This window comes from Ceratina calcarata, unplaced genomic scaffold (genome assembly GCF_001652005.2).
Source record: "Ceratina calcarata isolate Rehan_Ccalc_2016 unplaced genomic scaffold, ASM165200v1 scaffold397.2, whole genome shotgun sequence".
NCBI lineage: Eukaryota > Metazoa > Arthropoda > Insecta > Hymenoptera > Apidae > Ceratina > Ceratina calcarata.
In genome coordinates this window covers 1,252,977-1,269,077 of record NW_017163090.1, presented here as the reverse complement: position 1 = coordinate 1,269,077, position 16,101 = coordinate 1,252,977, and the positions used below count along the sequence as shown (strand labels likewise).

The 16,101-nt window shown below is 41.6% G+C and overlaps 2 long non-coding RNA genes across 3 annotated transcripts in view; one reads left to right on the top strand and one right to left on the bottom strand.

Annotated features, from left to right (window-relative positions):
* LOC108626359 (uncharacterized) overlaps positions 1-16,101 on the top strand; it is a 63,204-nt gene that overhangs the window by 18,880 nt on the left and 28,223 nt on the right. The window lies entirely within an intron of this gene.
* The window catches only part of LOC113464528 (uncharacterized), a 138,453-nt gene continuing 126,661 nt past the window's right edge, over positions 4,310-16,101 (bottom strand). Inside the window, exon 6 of the long non-coding RNA XR_003389379.1 lies at positions 4,310-4,455. This is a non-coding gene — a long non-coding RNA (uncharacterized LOC113464528). The remainder of the gene's footprint in view (positions 4,456-16,101) is intronic.

The window sequence follows — 16,101 nt, the reverse complement described above, 5'->3', positions numbered from 1 at the left end:
GAAATAAAAGACGAGTTTCGAGCGGTGGCTGCGCTTTTTTCATTTCACCTTGGCGTTGACAGCGTCAGGCGATTTTGGCGCGCAAACGAATGTCTTTTGGAACGTCTCCAGGTGCGGCAACGGGTTCCCCGGCGTCTCGCCGAGAGTTGGAGGAAAAAACGGACTCTAATTCGGGAACGGTACGTTCCCGCACGGCACGCACCGCCTCCGAGAATAATAAAGTATTCTGGTACGAGCTCGTAATGTTGATCACCCGTTTTCCGCCACGAACACCGATTCACAACGATCGCCGCCTCGATTCAACGCTTGTCTAGGACAGATCTTCGGTATCTCAATGATCCTCTTTGAAGCGTCGTCGAATCTCGGTAACTCGAATTATAAATCGAGGGTATCTCGAGATTGTGGAGATTTCTGCATGATAGTTATTGAAGATCGGAACGTATACTTCGTCATTAACGATTGTGGGGGAGACAATATTTAAAACAGAACAGAATGCTTTTAACATTCCTCGCGGTTGTTAATTCGACATCGTTTCACCTTCAATGACTAATCTCTAATCACGTATTTTGGATGGAAAATGAAGTTCGGTTTATATTGCTCTGGCAAACAGGGAAACTTAATCCTTGTTTGCAACTGTTCTTTCAAAGGATAATATCGAATTCCTCTCGTCGAATCGTAGAAATTAGTAACCAAAAATCCGTCAACCATGATCCTCGGTGATGTACGAGGTGTCGCGATGATAGCGCATTATCGCGGGCTTCCTGCTATCGACCACGATCTCACCGGCTGGCGCCGTAAAGATGGCGATGTCGGCGGCCGAGATTAACAAGGTAGCCCTGGGTGAAATTCCTGAAAGGGAGCGAGGGAGACGGCGAGCACAAAGGGCAAGAGAGACAGCGAGACGCGTAACTCGACAAGGGGGAGAAAGACAGAGGATAAAAGGGATGAAGAGAGAGATCCAAGGGGAGAGAGTCAGAAAGAGAGAGAGAGAGAGAGAGAGAGAAGACAAGCCGCGAGCACAGGGAAAGCCTTGCACACGAGCAGGTGTATCTGCTGGTTACCGATCGATACTCTGGCTCCGATTATAGAGGAGCGGCCGACACTGAATTCTGCATGAAGCTTTTGTTCCGCTCTCTTTCGCACCGGCCAATCGGATTTTCTATTTTCGCACCCTACCAACGAAGAGACGATCATTTATCCGTCGGGGCCACGGTTTTCGTTGTCTTCCTGATTTTCTCCCCCGCTGACTGCCAACACTTTTTCTCCGTCCATTAAGCTTCGATTTTCTGCAGTTTTGAAATCCTGAGTTCGTCTCTTTTAGTTTGGGACGTTTGATGGGACCAAGGGGAATTCTCTTGCGAGTTGGGTTAGAAAAATTGTCGGGATAATTTTCGAAATATTTGCGAACAAATTTTGAACTCAAGTTTATATCAGTGTTGCTCATTAAAAAAAAATTAATATGGGATATTTTCTTCCTTTCAATAAACGAAAGTCGACAGGGAGAAAACAGGCGAAACGGGCCAAACAGATGACAGTCGACAGATAAAATCGTCAATCATTCTTTCATAGATCGAATCACATGCGAAATTTGGGTGATTTCCTGTTCCTAATAAGTCGGAAGAAATGTTCACGATCCTACGAGACAGAGAGGATGATCGGTCATCACGATACCCGGGGCCTGGACTTTGGCGAGCAAACACTTTCGAATACCGGCAATCAGTGACGTAATCAGATAGCGCGATGAATATTCATGAGCGGAGCGCATGCGTTCTGGCGAACCTTTGCACGCTTATTAGCATAACTCGTCTGCTTTATCCATTAGCCATTGGGCCAGCCGCTCGCATTGCAACCCGAGTGCTACTACTCGCTTGGTTAAACGCGCTGTCCAATTAATATTAACCGCGGGGAGGGGAAGGGAGTGGATGAAAAAAGAAAAGAAGGTCGCCTTGTTTTAATCGCGCCGAGTCCTGGCTCGGAGACAAGAGTGAGACCGTGCAAATTCGCGCAGTTTTGTTACGAGACGAAAGCTGTAATCACTTCGTTACAATGCCCGATGATCGACGAAGTCCTTTTGTTTTAAACCAATCAATCATCCTTACGCTAATCTTTTTGAATATTTAATGATAAGATGAACAAATTTCATTTGATGCATCTATATTGCATAAAATCTGAGAAATAATTTCTAGCCCAATTTCCAGGATTATAAAAATCTTAAGAATCCCAATAAGGAAACATATTTACTGCATTTACCAAATTCAGAGAACTGATTCTCGCTCGTACGCGCGAACCAAGCCCGGGCAAGTATTTTTGGCGATGAGCCAGCGCGCGATCATCAGGAAAACTACAGAAGCATCTTTTTTATCAGGACCAAGTCGACAAAAGAGTCGGCGATACGTTATGCAGCCGTACGGCGGAAAGCTAATAATCTCTTCCCTTCCCTACCATCATTCATTCCTCCGCGTCTGTTTGCCTTTGTGCACTCCACCGAGATCTTGAATATCGGACGAATAACGAGGAGGCCGAACGTGTTCCGCAGCGTGTCATTATATCGTATCGCGACGCATAATTATGTAATTACAATCTTAGGCCTTCTCGCCGCCGCCGAGACCGGAGGTCTGATTAATAAGAAAACGAAACTGCGTTTAGCGACCGTCGAGCTTCTCTTTCTTTCCACCTCGCTCTTCCGTTTGCTTCGTTTTCTTTCTTTTACCGGTGCGCCTCGCGCGCCTTAATGAACGGCGCTCAAATGGGAGCATTTATATCTCAATCATCTTAATGACGACTCCATGGTATTTAGTCGTGAGCTTCCTCGTGATTATCGATTCTATCTCACGATTGCGGACCATAAGACGCAGTGCTTATTAAAAAAAAAATACGAAAAGGTCCGAGAGAGACATTTTTACGTTTGCTTGTAATTGTAATTGGTTGTATAATTGCTACGGTAAATATTTGTCAGTGATTACGACGTTGGCGATAACACGGTCGAAATTTCATTCGCGTATTAAAAATTTTAATTATGAAATTAATAGATGCGATTGAATTATACGCAATGTGGAATCGATAACGAGGCCGATGAGGATTTAAATACAATTAAGTAGACTTTAATCAGGCGTACGAATTAATTCATTCTGTGTGACAATGGTTTGCACGCAACGCCCGTGCGATTACCGCATTACACGGCTTATCGGCATTATTAATAAGCTTGCTGTACACGGTACTTACACGGTGCCGCATTAATAGCCGTTCGAATTAATTCAGTGATTTTCAAGCCTTGAATTCAGTCGCGCCGATGATGAGGCATTCTTATTTTAAGCAGCACGGTAAGATCGTTTGATCATCGAGATTATAGAAACACCTTCCTCGAGCCATCGTGCGATTTATTGACAACGGATGGGATATAATTTTCGTATATGTAGCATAACATAAAACTGTCTCCCTTTTGAATGCAACCCATATTTATGAATTTCTATGGTTTCTGATAGTACCTCCGATGTTCAGTCTGTATTTTCAGATGCTTTACTTCAGTTTCGAATATGGCCTTTCGTACAGTAAACTGAAGAATGCTTCAGACTAAACAGATTGCAATAAGTATCCCAGTTCTTTCATAAACGGACGTAATCATTTTTTATACTGTGCTACTTGTACGAGTGACTCAAGGGACTCCGGATCCATTTCGCACGCGATCATAGAGAATACATAGAAGCGACGCGTGGAGAACAGTAAAGATAGAGAGAACGTGTTACATTTTTTATGTATGTGTACAAAGCGAAGCCGGACCCCAGTGAGTTTGTACATACTACTGGGCACTATCCTGATTTTTCATATGACATTCCCATGCTATCATCTTTATAATACTAATTTAATATTCTATTTTAATGAAAGTCATTATAAGTCATCATAAGGACTGTAATTACGCCTTTTATATCGTCAGTCGAAGCATAATTCATATCATTTAAGACTTCATTTTTTTTATGAAGCGCCCACAGTTGCAGGTGCAAAAATTCGGGGGGACTTCGCGGTACCAAAGACAAGTCATTTGGACATCCGTGTTTTTTTTTTTTTTTGAACCACAGAGGGGGAAAGAGGCAGCAAAGAACGAGGCGTGGCTTGAACCGCGACCCCATGGCATTTCACCATACCCCTTTAATTCGGCGTATAACGCGGTTCGATAACGACTGCCACTACTCCCCCATGGGGTTCCTTCTTACGGTTTTCTGTTTCCTTGAACGGGCAACTCGCGCCAGGATTTTAAACGCGCTAGGCGCCAGTTCGCGGGAATCACTACTTCATTACCAGATCATCTTCAATTTAATTATTCACGAATTGTTTTTTACGAGCTTTAAATATGTTTTATATTTGAAATGTATTTAGCTGTAGTATTTTGAATTTCTCTGCTAGCAGTATTTGTCGTGTCAGGATGTCAATTTCCTTTCTGACGTTTCGATCCAGTCACGTCTGGAACGAAAAAAGAGACTTTTGTCCACATATCGGGTCATCATGAGGTTGCAGGCGAAATGTTAATATCCAACGCCTTGTGATTAAAAGTATATTAAACTCTTACAATATTTAACATTAGAACTACCAAATCAGTCACAATGACTTTGAATGAAGAAACGCATTTAGTATAAAGAGTCTAGTCTTGTAGTGTTAAAATATCCTTCTGTTACCAGAATACCTAGACAGTCTTTTGAAAATAATAATAAATACTAATAAAATATTTGTATGTATAATAAATATTTATCTCATATTTAGTATTTCTCGATATATACGCAATCTTAATAATAGATCGTCTCACCTGTTTTGTCGGTTCATCGCACTTCTGTTCTATTTAAAAATTTCGCTACCGCAACTGCTCAAACGTGGGAATAACTATTTATAGTGAGAGCGAGATCTATTAATTCCGTGACGAAAGAAAACCTCCGCGGGTTAGGTATAGGAGCTAAAAGGGAGGGAGGCAAAGTGAATTTTCCATCGGTTCGCTACGGTGTCCCCTTATCTTGATTGTCTCATTAAATATCGACGAGTGTCGAAGGGCGAATATCCAGGGGCTGCCGTTACAGCCCCTCGCCTTCGTTTCGACACTGATTTTCGTTAAATTTGATAATATTTCAGCGTTCGACAATCGAATTACCCCGTGGATAAATTGAACGCGTGAACGGTTATAATAAGTTAACATTTATAAATAATAGTAGCTATTTAACAATAACTTCTTATGAAATTGTTATAGGTCGATTTGTTCTTGTTTCGAGGTAGTGAGGAGTTAATTATTTATTTAGGAATTTTCAATTGATCGTACCATATATGAATATTTTTAAATATCAATTATGAATTATTTATAATATTAGCTAAATTATATACAAATTATTTATTAATAATACTTTTCACATTTAAGTATAGAATTTCGATTCTTCTCATCACTGATTCTTTTTTCCTATAAGTAAAATTAGTCCATAAATGACGAATAGGTAATACATAAAATGCAGCTTAGCGATTATTGTAGAATTAATCCCAACAGTTGTTAAAGCACAGTTTCATAATGATATTAAGTGAGGTCTGTGCTGTGGGCAAACTTCTGAGAGGTGAGGCTCGTGAAACATGTGCTTTCCATATGCCACATAGATTGCCTGCTTTTCCATTTTCGTCGATTAGGCTGTTTCTTCGAAGTAGGATCATTTATTGCGTAATCCGAGTGCAACGGGCCATTTCCATCGACGAATAGGAATTCGATAATGGGGATATCGCGCGTTCCTTATCGCCGGCTGAGAAAGCGATAAGGCGGAAAGTCTCTCGGCAACTCGTTTTTAACACGAGGCTCACTAATTTCGCTTAATTCCGATTGAACGATTAAATGTATGGTGTAGAGTTTAATTATTTGCTGTTTTGTGATGATCTGCTGAGGAATGTAATTCTTCCTTCTATAGAAAATATCTGGTTTTTCGTATAAAAGACTATTGAAGCTTCTTGCATCTGCGATTTCCTTGGAAAACGTGTAGAACTGAGATTCAAGATTTATGTCCAAGTTCTTAGGATTGTTTATTTTGTGATTTGAAGATTGCTGGAATTGAACGCGACGAATGTGATTCTTCCTTCTATAGACAATATCTGCTTTCTCGTATAAAAGACTCTTGAAACTTCTTGCATCAGCGATTTCCTTAGAAAACGTTTACGACTGAGATTCAAGGTTTATGCCCATGTTTTTAAGACTACCCATTTCGTGATTTGTAGATTGCAGGAATTGAAGGTGCAGGGCGTATGAAATGATTGCCAACCCTTTTAGTGCCAACGACGATACTTCGTTGCACTTAGGATGCTGTCTTTACTATTCGCATCGCGATAGAACTGTCTTAAAATAAATGTATAAAACGTTATAAATGATTTAACTCCTCTTCAGAAATCCTGTGAACGACTATAGGCAGAGTGCTCTAAAACATTTTATCATAAAATTACCAGAGTTCAGAAATCCTGAACTTTGTTGAGTAGTGAACGGTAGTTCGCGGTTGGTACTAAAATGATTCATGCGAAACGATAGGTTCATGATCGGTATTAAGAAAAGGATTAATCCTTCATGGCTAAGTTTTTGCATTGCCAGTCGATTTGCATTGCGACTCGTATTGCGTTTCGCACGCGGTGCGGGATCAGCTTCCTGCGAGATTCTCGAACTTATTGCCAGGGCGTACAACCAATTACAGCGTCTACATATTTTCACATTGTACATATCGATTAATTTGTATTGCTCAAGTATCTTTAAAATACGAAAACGTGTGAACGCTTTTGATTATTCGGTGAAACTAACGAATGGGCCGAAATATCACAGCGTCCGTACTGGCTGTTACTGTTCCACCTTCCTGGGTAACCGAGCGATTCTTCGCGAGTTACGAATCGGTTTACATTCCTCGCGGGTCTTATTACGCTGAGCGCGAATGGAACGGAGTAGAACGCGTCGCGGTCGCGTCGATCGTCGTCGAACAGCCTCGGCCCGTAGTTCCCGTGGTCCGTGACAGTTACTTAACTCCGCGCACCATCTGTACCGGAGTCGTGCCATTACGGTAATTAGGGTGTAATTGGGCATAAATTGTCTGCTGGCTTCGGGACCGTCGAGCCAGACAAGAGCTGAGGAGGCGGAGACAAGAGGGGGCAACCGGCGGCACGGCGGTAGGGGGCGGCGGCGGTGTAGGCGCGGGAGAGAGGGACGCCGAGGTAGGGGTGAAAGCAACGGGAGGGGAGGAAGCGTACCGTGAAACGGACCGAGAGCCGAGGATACGCGGCCGTGCGTACTTCACGGTGCGTATACATGTCGGGGCACACGCGTGCACGCGTATTATACCCACGTAATCCTTTCGCGTAACTTACACCTTTTCATTTATCCAGCTCTCCCGATCGTTACGAATTTTCTCCAGGTATTTGATTAATCTCTTCATTCTGGTATTCCAGTTACATGAAGGATTAAACATCCGAACTTTTTTAGTTTTACGCTTCTAGTCTTCTAACTTTGGATATAATCAGTGACTAGAATTTGTAAACCGAGTTTCGTATCGATATAGGAAGTCGTACTAATTTCTTCTTTCGATTTACAAATTCTTTTCATTTAATAGTACTTAACACATGTAATGAAGATCTCCGTTAAAAAATGTTTGCTTATCTCGTTAAATAATATAATTTAAAGGAAAATTTGACTATTTCATTTCATGATTTCTGAGATCTTTTCAAATAAAACTTGCTTTAGGGTTTGTAAGCCGAATTTCGTACCGATATAGGAAACAGTATTATTTTCTTCTTTTGATTTACAAATTCTCTTCATTTAATGATATTTGTGTTAACACGTGTAATAAAAGTCTCCATAAAAAAATGTTTGTTTCCCCGGTCTCGTTGTATTACTTGTTATGTGACGCACAAGTTAATTTCGCATTTGCCGATGCAAACTCCATTAGAATAATGTACTCGATAAACCCATTTACCGGACGCGCTCTTAATTTGAAGAAAACGTACGGGGCTTTCGCGTATGCAGCGGATGGGCAATATTCGCTAAATTGAAGCGCGCCCGTTAAACGAATATCCCTCCATAAGTTTCGTCGCATTTAATCATATTTGCCCCTGTTACTCCCACGAACCAGTCTGCCAATAATCCATTACCTGATAATTCCAATTAACAACGATACGAATCGTCAAATATGGTGTAGATTTAATTTAAATACCCGCGGTTGCGGCTCGCTTCATTTTCGTTCAACGATCGGTCTTCACTTGTTGCTAAACGTTGATCTGTACGTACCTCAGGAGTACCTGATGAGGATCTATGTATAGTTGGAGATGTGAAGAATTGTATTCATATTCACGGAAGAAGTTGTGCTATTTTAACCCCTTGACATACAAATAAAACAGAATTTGATGCGTCCGAAAAATACTATTTAAATTCTATTACTAAGCAATACTAGTTAAGTTCTTGACGTCTCCGAGACGTCAAAGTCTATAATGGCACGTGGAACGAAGATGTCTCCCAGGCGTCATTGTATCTCATGTGGTTAAACAATTTTAAAAATGCATCAAAGGTTCCTTAATTTACGATGTATCATTTTCAAGTAGGTACACTTGTACATTTAATTTGTAGATTTCTAGAAATGCGGCTATTAAATTGCTATTTATTGTTCAACAGAAATTCCCCAAATTCGTAACTTATAACAGTAATAAGTTTACATATTTTTTTGGAAGTACAAATTCTTTCATAGTTTTAATACTAGTATTGTCATAAACCATTGATTATTACTTCGATGCTATCTACTTCTGCGAAAATGTGCAGTTTTCAGGGGAAGCCTATAACTGTGTTTCGCAAGGCGCTCGAATTCAACAGGTGACACCTCGTCGTGCGCCTAGACGTTAGGAATTCAGTTTTTCAAAGTTCATCAGTCTGGGGATAGATTTTTTATGCCTAGGTCTTTAGTTTGTGTTCGTCAGTGGCACGGTTAGATTCTCTTTGATAATGAATAGGAACAAATTTTTGTTCCTGCAACTTCTGTTTGTTGTCTTGTTGCATACGCATCAAGCATGTTTGCGCAGCTGCGAGCGATACCACTTCGTGAAATTTACCGTTTTAATTGATTTAACACAGAAAATATATCCTTTGTACGTGTATCCATGTGCCTAACCAACGCCAGAATTGACAATTTCGCAGACTTGATAGGGAATACAGTTCCTAATCAAGTGTACAATACACTATACGAAATATTCTTATCGCGGAGTCCTAAGAACTTCGGCAAAGTACGACATAGTGCAACCTTAAACATAAACGTACCATTGAATTGCTAGGACATTTTGGCTAAAAAGAACATTTTTGTTTTATTTCATATCTGATTGATTGAAAAGAGAAGCAGGATCGAAAATCTACGAAACGTCGAATCTCCGTTAGGAGTGGATTCCCGTTCGCGGGAAGTTTCTCGCGGGCGACGGTGGAGGGAATTTAAACGAGCGAAATAAATCTCGTGGCCCCTTTCGCGGCGCGGCTTTTACGAGCCTGTGTACGATCGTTGTCGCTATGATAATGAGTACTATCAATTTGCATCTGGGTTATTAGCGACCGGCCCGCACCGTGTTCCCCGACGTCGGCGACGATTCTTTCCGTAATTTAACCCGCCTTATTGATTGCTTCCGTTCGGGCTAGTGGCGCAGGTAATGCCGGCACCAGCGAATTTACGCCCCGTTCGTATCATCTTTTCTCCTGGACGTGGCGACGCGACGTTTCTCTACGCTTATCCGTCTGCCTCTAGACCGGGTTTTATGGTCGCGTCGCGTCACATACCGCGTCTACTTCGTGCGTAATCACCTCGTAGACTGCCACGCGTAAAATCACCTAGTTGATAGGTACTTAGGTTCCTCGTTCTCAAGAAACTCGTGCGATCTGTCGGTCTGATATATGAAAATATCAACTTCTTCCCCTATAGATGGTCTATAGTAGACAGTTTCATACNACCAACGCCAGAATTGACAATTTCGCAGACTTGATAGGGAATACAGTTCCTAATCAAGTGTACAATACACTATACGAAATATTCTTATCGCGGAGTCCTAAGAACTTCGGCAAAGTACGACATAGTGCAACCTTAAACATAAACGTACCATTGAATTGCTAGATAGGACATTTTGGCTAAAAAGAACATTTTTGTTTTATTTCATATCTGATTGATTGAAAAGAGAAGCAGGATCGAAAATCTACGAAACGTCGAATCTCCGTTAGGAGTGGATTCCCGTTCGCGGGAAGTTTCTCGCGTCTCGCGGGCGACGGTGGAGGGAATTTAAACGAGCGAAATAAATCTCGTGGCCCCTTTCGCGGCGCGGCTTTTACGAGCCTGTGTACGATCGTTGTCGCTATGATAATGAGTACTATCAATTTGCATCTGGGTTATTAGCGACCGGCCCGCACCGTGTTCCCCGACGTCGGCGACGATTCTTTCCGTAATTTAACCCGCCTTATTGATTGCTTCCGTTCGGGCTAGTGGCGCAGGTAATGCCGGCACCAGCGAATTTACGCCCCGTTCGTATCATCTTTTCTCCTGGACGTGGCGACGCGACGTTTCTCTACGCTTATCCGTCTGCCTCTAGACCGGGTTTTATGGTCGCGTCGCGTCACATACCGCGTCTACTTCGTGCGTAATCACCTCGTAGACTGCCACGCGTAAAATCACCTAGTTGATAGGTACTTAGGTTCCTCGTTCTCAAGAAACTCGTGCGATCTGTCGGTCTGATATATGAAAATATCAACTTCTTCCCCTATAGATGGTCTATAGTAGACAGTTTCATACTTTTCTATCGCGGATTACATTTACTTCCAATTTTTATTGACATTTATTATAGAGTTATGTTTAATTCAATAACTTGAATAATTTTACTGCTCACAATTCACTCTTGAGAATCGTTTAAGGACTTGCTAACTTGACCCATTTCTCGGTTTTCTGAGAGAAGGCAGACCTTTTTAGTCAATGACCCCTTCGCAGTTTGATCGTAGAAAAGTAAATTGCTTTATTACATCAATTGCAATATTGTCTCTAATTTTAAATACGATCGGAATTCTTGTGATTATATTGCCTCAAATACGATCAACGATATTTTATAAATAGTATCGACAGCAAGGTTGAACCGACCGTCAGAATTGATTTACTCACGAATATTAAATCTACCATTAAAAATTAACATTTGCGATCCATTCACTCTTCTTCAAAGTATTAAATGTTTCGTTTTCTCAGAATGTGCCCGTATTCGCGTTACTATTTACGGCTAAGTTATTTGCTCCCTAACGAACGACGTGCACGAATTCGTGCTGGACAACTTCCAGAGATACCTGCCTGCAATTTTGTTCCACTCGCGTTGTAATTGTTCACATGTTAGCTCCCTTAGGAGCCATTGGCGCTAAAGTAGAAGCCACCTACATGCTGTCACGCGTTACGTGTACTGCTTAACTGTTGCAGTGCAATATCAACGATTCTGATAACTAGGGATGGAATCAAATGGCTCGCAAACGGGTTCGAACTTTGATCGATTCTTCTAAATTTGAACTTCTTATAAGCACTCTGAAAAGTAGGAATAGGAAGTAGAATTAAACTTATGGCATATAAACTTGTAAGTACTCATTCCCAGATTCGATATCAGTTCGAATCAGATTCGATTAGATTAGATCCAGATCGATTAGATTCATATCATAAAATGAATACTTTTCAAACGTAATCATTGAAACTTCCAATCGAAACTCATGAAACTTGTTTATTGAAACTGACTCTGATTCGTGAGTACAAATTGAACTTGACTCCATCTCTATTGATATCGAGTAGAAAGTGGTGAATTCAAGATATAAAGGCGTACAGGTTCTTTGAAGTACGGTCACTTTTAGATTAAGAGAAAAGTATATACGAAGCTTGTAGATTTCTATATTTGTCCAATTCGCTGGTAATACATTTCTAACACTTTGCGTAATTACACTGAAATAGAATTCTACTGAACAGCCTATATCCGACGAGTGAGTCAATATGGTAGCGATTAAAGTGTTAACATGATCTAACAATCGCGCAAGTAATACGAATGACAGCGTACACTACTTATGGTAGCATTGTATTCAAATTGCAATATCCCAGTCGCGCATTCATGCGACGTCTAAATATTGAATTGAATGCTTTTAGTGGGATGGTTTCCATTATCGATGGTAGCAATTGTTCTCTTCATTTTAATTATTTATATGGAGCCACGTGGAACGCGACGTATATCGATTGGCGTATCGATTTTTTTAAAAATTCAACTGTGTGATTCCTAGAAGATCCTTTTGATCATATCTTATTTTCTGTACTGCATTTGTACGCTAAAATGGTTTATAATCTTGTTCAATATTGAGTCGACAATGTTTGTGAAAATAAAAGGAGGAGCAGGACGAGAATCGACTGGTAGATGGGATTCGCGGTCTCGGGTTTATGGCACGGCGTAAAATGAGTTACTGGCTGGATAATCGGGTAATAAACTTCCGGTCGGGTACCCCGCGTGGGCGGCCACGTGGGCCGGCCCTAGTTGCTGTACGAAGGCGATGACGTTAGTGTAAATACCTATATTTATTATGACCACCCTTGTTGCTCTGGTTCGACAGGTACGGGACAAGAGACATCTTTGACATGCTTTTCTCGTCTCTATTTAAATCGACTATGCGTAACAATAATTTTTAGGGGTGACTTCTCTTCTAAACCTTTTAAATTACCCGAGTGAAACACATATGCGATTCTTATTGAGTTCACTTTTTATTCGCACTGTATTCTCATCTGTTCTGCCTGTTATTCGCCTTGGAAAAAAAGGAATCGGCAAACTGGGACATCGATATAGGAGGTGCGCGCGCGAACTTCGCAAACAAACTCAAAACCCAGTGAGCCGACGAAGGGTTGAGTGAAAAGACGAGAAAAGACGCGGGATCCTCCTCTTAAATATTCATTTTCCATTCGTTGATGGACATTTAGTATGGATCCGTCCCGCAGGACGTTTATTATAGTACGATTACGTAAACTCGCGAGACGCAGCTCATTTCGAAAATACATATCTGACAATAAAATTCCATTGACTAGATTAACATTTCGTTGGAATCTAATTTTCCTTATTCTCCTACACTAATTGATATTACCATCTGAAGAAGAAAAATTAATGTAGCAGACAAAAAGTGACTCTCCGTAATTCTGACGAAACTATTTTCAAAATTCAGTATAAAATCACTAATCGTCCATGTTACTCGGATCAATTAAACGGGTGGGAAACACGAGATTGGCGCGATCGCGGTTTCGCCGCGGAATCGGCGTAGGAAATCGTCGACACAGAGGGTGAGAAGGCGAGTATAGAGGAGTAAGGGGTAAGGGAAAGGGTATCCGGTTGAGAGAGAACGAGGGTTGGGGGTGAAACAGAGACGGAGAAGGGGTCTGTAGTTATGGGAGTAGCTGGTGGAGTGGAGTAAGCATTGTAAATCAATACCCTGACGGCTGCCGGCGCTTCGAACGCGCCCCGTATTTCAGCATGCCAATACACTGGAACTATCCTCCATCGCTGCTGGATAGCGGAATATAACGCTTAATAGAGGTCGCGGAGAGAAGGGACTCGAGGGGAGGGGAGGGGGGTTGTTTCAGCGGGAACAGGTTACGGGGTGCACCGGAGGGTGAACCCGGTATGTTAGCGAAAGCGAAGGATCCAGCTTTTGTGCTTTGGGATCCCTCCAAGTGTCGTGAATTTTTTTTATTAAGGATGATGGACAATCCATACGGCACAAAACATATTGAGTCTTTATTTCCTTATACATATCTTACCTATACCTTATACAATGTATACTTTACTACATTTGATATTACAATGTGATCTAATTTGAATATTGAAACAAAAGATTTTATACATTTTAGCTTATGAGAAAAACTCGTAATTGGCCTAATTTTAAATCTGACAAATGGGTCATTAAGTTCTCATCACTTTGGAAACTGTATCTGTTTACTCTAACTCATAATTTACACTCTCCGGAGAATGTTGGTATTCGAATTTCGCGAGGAACGTAACTGGAACAGGGGTACCCGGGATCTTTTCAGGAATATGAGAGGTAAAGGTTGGAAAATTCTTCGCCGGTCGACACATAGCTATCCGTGTGATACGTATCGTCGAGTTCATCGCGCTCCTACGGTTTTTCTGGAACAGCTAGAATTACCCGTCTCATTGTGCAGCGTTTTTTTTTTCTTTTTCATTATACCTTCAATCCGACGTCGAGTTTCGCGATGAATTAATAAATCTGCCCTGTCGCATATTCACGAGTCACTAAAGCACGTTTTCGAATGGAAATACCTTTTCCCATTACGAAATTGATAAACTTCAAGCAAGCTTAAGATAACATGTGAGCCAAATCTTTTATTAAGTAAACGCTGTTTCCATTTAATTATTAATTATTATTTTGTTAAAATACTCAAGATGATGATATTATTATGTCACTGGCTAAAATGAGACAAGATCTGTATTTATTAAAAGGATTGCATGGATCGTTATAAGGGCTGTATTTATTCAAAGTGTACAGGATTGCATGTAATCCAAATCTTCGTAATCTAAATTGCAAATTACATTCTGTTTATTTTGCTCACTGACGTACTCGCAAGGAGGCAAAATTTTAGTTCTGGGTTAACGCAGCTTCTGGGGATTCGCTTCCGAGGGCAGATGCGTTGTCCAAGCGAATGTTCCAACAGCGCGGCTGTGGTTTTCACCTCGCCTGGAGGACGATCATCGTCGCGATCATTACGACGTAGTACGTATTATAAACCGCGGGTGAGAAAGCGGGTCGGTTGATCGGTGATTCGGGTTCGGGGATGAGCAGCAGAGCGTTGGCATCGTGAGGGCAGGTGGAGCTATTTGGAGAACAGCCCACTCGAGAGGCCACCGTTTTCCTCTCTTTCTCCGTCCACCGCATCGGTCTCTCCATCACGAAGAGAACACGCCGTGGTACTCGCTTCTTCCTCTTTCCCTTCTGTTCGCCAACGTCTCGCTTCCTCCCGTGCTAGCCAGCGCGAGGAGCTCCATGCACCGCGCCAGCCGAAGGAAACCCGCAAGGTTGGCAATGTTTCGACCGTCGAACGACCAGATGCTCCTATATATCCTTGCGGCAGCTGCGATCGTCCTCTCCCGAAGACGCACAAACCGTGCGCGCATCGCCGCGTCTGGATTACCCGATTGAAAAAGGGAACGCGCGGTCGGGATCCTCCGGTTCCGAATATTGTATGAATTTCTACGAGACAGAACTTTATAAAACGCGTCCACACGTTCTCCTTTTTACTTTTCCCTTTAGACGTTTTGTTGTAGCTATCAAGTTTTGTCAGATCGAGGAAGGTCAATAATTTGTATCTAAACTAATCACCAATTAGAAAGCGCGCATCGTCGCTTCTGAATTACCGGATAGAAACAGGAAACTCGGTGTCAGGATTCTGCAATTCCAAATATTGTACGAATTTGTATGAGACAGAATTTTATGAAAACCGCCCACGCTTCTGCATTCTCTTTTTAATTTTTCTTTTAGATATTTTATAGCTATCAAGTTTTTTCAGATCGAGAATCATCACTAATTTGTCATTATCCACAGTTCACGAGTCGACTAAACTGTCTTAATTACCTGCAGAAAACTTCTCTGCTTTTCTTGAAAACCCGGTAATACGTTTATAAAGCGAGATCAAAAGGGAACCCTTTCTCAGGGCTCGGTGCGTTACGAGTTTCGAGTCAAAAGGCGGAGCGGAACAAAAAGTCAGGGAAATGGCAAAAATAAATTGGATCAGCGTACGGCGCAAGCGGGAGCGTGCCTCTTTTTCGGATAATTACGAATTCGCCGGTTAATGAATTGAGTGCTAAACAAGTGGCGGCCTGCGAAAGCCGTAATTACACGCTCTGTCGCCGTCGAATTTCATTAAGCAACCAGAAGGGTGGCGGAATGGGGAACGAATGGAAAAAGCTGAGTAGAAAAAAGGGAAGGAGACAATATGTATAGACGAATGAGCGAAAGGTAATGAGTGATTTTCTGTTTAAGAAATCTGTGTAAAAAAGAAAAACAATTTTGTGTCGTTCGCCTCGTGAATAAAGTTTTGGATT